This window comes from Bombina bombina, chromosome 7 (assembly GCF_027579735.1).
Source record: "Bombina bombina isolate aBomBom1 chromosome 7, aBomBom1.pri, whole genome shotgun sequence".
NCBI classification, from domain to species: domain Eukaryota; kingdom Metazoa; phylum Chordata; class Amphibia; order Anura; family Bombinatoridae; genus Bombina; species Bombina bombina.
The window spans coordinates 303,114,270-303,120,878 of NC_069505.1; the positions used below are offsets into that span (position 1 = coordinate 303,114,270).

Below are 6,609 nucleotides of genomic sequence, written 5' to 3' on the forward strand. Positions count from 1 at the left end.
GGGGATGGTCCATTTGGCGAGTGACACTTCACACTGAACGGGAGACTCTGGAATTAGCTGCTCTGTTATTAACACAATAAAGAAAAAATCCCCAGTCCAACGATTTACACATTTATCCAACTTAAAGGACACGGGTAGGAACATATTATCTGAACCTATTCCATTGGTTCGTTTGCACATTCCCACACCGTGGTCTCTTATTATTATTATATTGATGTAAATGAAATAACATAAAAAATATTTTCCTTAATTCTAAAAAATGTAATTCTCTATTTCAGCGATGAAACGCACAACCATCTACTTGCTGCACTCTATGTATTTCTATATATCAAGATCTAGCCTGTTTGTTTATTCGTCTGTGCACTCAAATGATTGTAATAAAACACATCATTCTGTGCATCTCGATATCCAGCATGACAAGAGTGGTCATTTAAAACTTTCACGATGATTCTTGTGAACTGCTGGTGCTGGCCGCTAGCAGGGGGTGTCAATCAACTCAATCGTATTCGATTGGGTTGATTTCTGTCCGCAGCCTCAGAGCAGGCGGAAAAAGTTATGGAGCAGCCGTCTTTAGACCGCTGCTTCATAACGTCTTTTTTTTCCGGTGAGCCTGAAGGCTCGCGCGGAAACAGGGACATCAAGCTGCATACGGCGCTTCATAAACCGGCACCTAACTGCTATTGCATTTTTTTTTTATCATGCGTTTGCTGATTATGCAAATCTACTGTATTTACTGGTTCTTTAACTGGCTTCAGCAGAGTAGATAAGATAAAATAACAGGCTTTTAAAAGTAGGGACACCTAGGTTACAACATGGCCTGCATTAATTTCCTTTTAGAGTCTAAAACATTTTTTATTTTTGAACAATTTTTTATTCAATATATAAACAACTAATATAACATTGAAAAATACATCAGCATTTGATTCTCAGGCTAATCTTTGCATTGAATACATCATTATATTTAGTTGCTATAATATTGATATTAGTTTTCAACCAAATCGGTAAAAGGTGCAAATGCAGGATAAAACACAGTACTTTTCATAATCAAGTATATTGGAGAAAGGGTTTCTAATAGAATTTTTACTGTGGTGCATTTCATGTTTGACTTTTATGTGTAGCGATTGTAGACATTAGTAAAGTGGAGGGTCATAAGACCATGGGTCACCGCACTGTTTTGAGTGAATCACCGAGGGTAAGAACTGTCAAACTATGTCAGGCCCCAGGCGGCTGTCCCCAGAGAATGTGCGACATATGTATACGGTATTTGATTGTTTTGGCTTCTACAGGGAAGTGGGCACAGGGCAGACCCTGTAAAACTGGAAATTAGGTTAAAGGGACACTGAACCCGAATGTTTTCTTTCGTGATTCAGATAGAGCATAACATTTTAAGCACCTTTCTAATTTACTCCTTTTATCACATTTTCTTCATTCTCTTGGTATCTTTATTTGAAATGCAAGAATGTTAGTTTAGATGCCGGCCCATTTTTGGTGAACAACCTGGGTTGTCCTTGCTGATTGGTGGATTAATTCATCCACCAATAAAAAAAGTTCTCTCCAGAGTACTGAACCAAAAAAAAGCTTAGATGTCTTCTTTTTCAAATAAAGATAGCAAGAGAACAAAGAAAAATTGATAATAGGAGTAAATTTGAAAGTTGCTTAAAATTGCATGCTCTATGTGAATCAAAATTTGGGTTCAATCAGTGTCCCTTTAATAAAGGTGTTTTATACATAGTTTAGTATATACTATCTATTATCAGATTTTCTACATTCTCTTTGTATCTGTTGTTGAAAAGCAGGAATGTGAGCTCAGTAGCGTCTGCCGCACTATATGGCAGCAGCTTTGCTACATGTTATCCAATTGCAAGGGGACTAGATGGCAGCAATTTTTTCCATGTAGTGCCTCTAGATGATTACCTAGGTATCTATTCCAGAAAAAATACCATGGGAACGAGCCAAATTTGGTAATAGAAGTAAATTGGAAACATTTTTTTTAAATTGTATGTTCTGTCTAAATCACAAAAGAAAGTTGTGAGTTTAAAATGTCTTAAAGGAGCAGTAAACACAGTAGATTTGCATAATCAACAAATGCAAGATAACAAAACAATACAATAGCTTTTACTCTGAATTTCCTATGAGTAGTAGATTTTTTTTCTAACAAATTTCAGTTTATGTCTATTTCCACTCCCCTGTACCATGTGATAGCAATCAGCCAATCACAAATGCATACAGTATAGTCTGTTAATTCTTGCACATGCTCAGTAGAAGCTGGTGACTCAAAAAGTGTAAATACAAAAGAATGTGCACATTTTTTTAATGGAAGTAAATTGGAAAGTTGTTTAAAATTACATGCTGTATCTGAATCATGAAAGTTTAATTTCACCTGAGTGTCCCTTTAAACAACGTAAAATCATTATCTTTGTCATTAATCTCAAGATTTAATAATCCAAAGGCGAATGATTAAAGGACCAGTATGCTGAAAAGTAGTTTTAATGGCAATTTTAACATTTACAATGGATATGTAAACCAACCACAATGACATGGAATCAAATCATGGATTTATATAATACTTTAAAACTAACAGTTTTAGCTGAGATCAATGCCATCACGGTCCGCTCTTAGAAAAAAGCAGAGCTAACTCACGAGAATAGCAGCACGCCTTCACAGCGTGTCATAGCCAATAGTGTAGTGTATGAAAATTTGTATACACCCCCCAATAACAAGCACACATGTCAGTATTTACGTGACCGCCATGAACAAGTGCAGGAAAATTGATCACTCGCGCACCTGCAAATATGAGCCGTAAAGTTAAAAAAATATTCTACTCACGGCTCAACACAGGACATGCTTTTATGGGAGCGCAGGTCGGTGTTCACACTAGCGATGACATTGCCATGAAGGGTGGTGCATGCCCTTTGTGCTGGTTAAGAGTGCAATTGGACTGGCGCACGGGCCAGAAAATATTCAACGGGGGTAAGGTAAGCTTGTTCACAATGGAGCTTTCAAAAAAATATTTTCAAAAGATGAAAACGATGTGTATACATTGCTCACCACTACTATATGTAACTATTGAAGCACTTTTGTTTAAAACATATTCACTTTTTGAGTAAACTGTTCATTTAAAGGGGGACAGTATACACCAATTTTCATATAACAAAATGTAATACACACTACTATAAAGAATAAGATGTACAGATAACTGATATAAAAATCCAGTATAAAAATTGTTTTAAAAAGTTACTTAGAAGCTCTCAGTTTAGCTCTGTTGAAAAGGTAGTTGGAAGCCCACTGCAAGTGGGAAATAAGTCACTCCCCCCTCCCCCTTCTTTTGCAAATGAAAAGGCCCTTTACACAAACAGGAGCAAGCTGGAGTAGGTATCTGACGGTATTCTCCTAAAACTTTGGGGCTTGGTTAGGAGTCTGAAAATCAGAGCAATGTTATTTAAAAATAAGCAAAACTACACATTAAAAAAAAACAAAAAAAAAAACTTCATGGGCTATATAAATAGATCTATCTGCAAAACATTTATGCAAAGAAAAAATGAGTGTATAATGTCCCTTTAAGGACACCAAAATGGCAATGGGGTGGGCGAAGTTTAGTAATAACATCACAGGTTGAAGGGCCTGTATCTAAATGTTAATTGATCTCTTTCAATAGTGTAAAGTGATACTAATAGCTAACCTGTGTAATTAACTTGTGCTCCAAAACCACTGAGATATATGTGTGTCTCAGGGATTTGAACAGGGGTATTTTCAGTGTAGCAGACATATGTGTTTCCTCGGTTATCTATTTTGCTAATTATTATTAGTGAAAAAGTGCTAATTATTCATTTTATTTGATTAGTTGAGCAGGAAGTGTTTGCGTCTGTTTGGTGGCATTGGTTCCTAACGTTGGTTAATAAGGCAGTAGGTAAACTTCAGTTGTTTTGATTGTGCAAGTACCAACATTACATTCAAAAATATTTGTGGTACTGCGGCAATAAGTCAAAAAGTGTTGTCTGGGCTTTTATCAAGTGCTAGTAGCTGCTGAATTTATGATAAGTGTAAAAATGGCCCCATGTTGCTATTGAGATTTGGATCGCGACTGTATAAGTATAAGGCCAATTTTCACCAAAACAATACTGAAAAGTGCTGCCGTTAGTAAAAATGGATGATTGTAATCACCATAACACTGAAATCAGCTCATCTGCAGCTAAGATGCCGATAAACGGTAGATTGTGACAAACTCCTTGTTTAGAATCTGGAACCTTGCCGAGGTTACCATGGCAGATCAGTTTGTAGATATTACCTAGAAAGCTGCAGTTAACCTCCGTTGTGCCAAATGCCAGACAGCCCAGAGTACTGAGCCTCAGAAACCAGAGCCTCCTTATTAAATATTCATACGAGGGGGGGAGGGTACACATTTTGTTCTTGGAAGAGAAGAAAATCCCATTAATAAATTCATCTGACACCACAAAACCACTTAGGGAGGACAGCGATCTGTGTCTCATCCCATTTAGTAGCAGATCACACACTTTAGTTTGACTCTTTTATTTGTTCCTTGAGAGGGGGTCTTTGGGAGGTTGCCCGTTAGGTTGTGATCTTTAATTAGCCAGATCACAGAGAGTGTGTAACCCCCTACTTTGCTTAGAGAGGCCTACACCGTGCTCCCTTATCAACTGGAAATCTATTCAGCCTGCCATATGGGAATAATAGCAATGAGAGAGACATTGAAATGGTTAAACATGAGCCCTCTGTCTTTAAACTGTTTATTTAAAAAGAAAAAAACTCTCTTCTAGTCCATGTTGAACTCGCCAGTAGGGAAGGTTATCTGTCGCAGACAGTCGCTAATGCAAACAGATAACAGCAGCAGCAGATGGACATAAACAATATGTATTTGTGTTGTTTATACCAAACCCCCAAAAAAAGGAATAAGCATATGGGAAAGCAAGTTTTGAAAGGAACCGGCTTAACAGCTGAATGTAGAAACATGTTGAAGCTGATTTGTTTGTTTCCATTGTCGGCAACAAACAAACGGAGCTTGGTGAGGCACAAAAGAGCAGTCGTTCGGGAGACAGTCTCTAAGTCTGCTCTGTGAAGAGTAGTTCTATAGTTATACAATAGAGAAGGTCACCTAAATACTGAAAGACACATTTGTGCTATCTAGGACTTTTTACATTTATTTATTCGACTTTGATAGCCAAACCTTTAGTATACCAGGTCATATAGTTCCTTAGGAAGATTATTTAAAGGGCAGTCTAGTCAAATTAAACTTTCATGATTCAGATAGGGCATGTAAATTTAAACAACTTTCCAATTGACTTTTATGATCAAAGGCCGCCTCTTATCTCAGGGCATTTTGACAGATTTTCACAGCTAGATGGCGTTAGTTTCATGTGTGCCAATATAGATACATTGAGTTACCTAGGAGTCAGGCACTGACTTGGCTAAAATGCCATGTCTTTCAAAAGAACTGAAATAAGAGGGCATTCTGGAGAAGCTTAGGTACAAGGTAAATCACAGAGTAAAAAAGTATTATTAATATCAACAGTGTTGGTTATGCAAATTGGAGGGTATGGGTAATAAAGGGATTATCTATCTTTTTAAACAATAACAATTCTGAAGTAGACTGTCCCTTTAAGGTTTGGAATGTTGCCTGGGGTCATAATAAACAACATTAGTAATCAATTTTCTTGTATCTGCAAACATAAAACTGACTTTTTTATTTTGCTAATAGATGATGTATTATTACCTTGAGAAAAAATCAATATACATCTGTTTAAAAAATGCTACTTGTGCTTATGAGTACTTGCATGATAATCCAGCCGTTCTTGACAATAGAAATATTGGGGCTAGCAAAATATTGCAGCCAAACTGAGTGTGCTAACTAAGTGTGACGTGTGCTAGAGGGTCACAGTTAATATTGTCGCCACAAATTCCCCCCCCTTGCAGCCCTCTATAGCAGTGAAGGAGTAATTCATAGCCCTAATCACTAGTAATTATCACTTTTTATCTGAGATCGAGATAATTGAACATGGTATTTGTAGTTGCAAGATGTTCGGAATTGTGGGAATCTCAGTTAGCATCATATTCGGAACAGCACAGATGTATGTGATGATCTGGCCACAGTATAATGACCCGGAGTACACCTATCACGCATACAGATATGCAGCAGAATGTTGCCAAGGATGCATTTTCCCTTTGGCACATACATTGTACCTACTGGTTGTAGCTTAGTGGGTTGTTGCTGCACATTTTTCCCATGGTGCTTACCCCTTAGATTGTAAGCTCTGCAGTCCTGTCTTGTCTTTATTTATTTTAGCGCCTGCATAGTGCTGTAAAATTTACTGTCACGTTTATAATAAAAGATAAAAATAATGTGTTAATCGGTGCCATACAAGAAAGGGTGAATGAGCACTACAGCACAGTTGCCCTGTTTTATTTGTATTTTATTCTGAATTATTCTAAATAGTTTTGTGTTTAAAGATTTTTTTATCTAGATTATTATCATTTTTTATATATATATATATATATATATATATATATATATATATACAGTATGTGTGTGTGTGTATGTATATATATATATATATATATATATATATATATATATATATATATATATATATATAT

At 36.4% G+C, this 6,609-nt stretch overlaps 1 protein-coding gene across 11 annotated transcripts in view; it reads left to right on the forward strand.

The window, feature by feature from the left end:
- Positions 1-6,609, forward strand: part of FOXP1 (forkhead box P1) — a 946,651-nt gene that overhangs the window by 767,339 nt on the left and 172,703 nt on the right. The gene's annotated exons all lie outside the window — the stretch shown is intronic.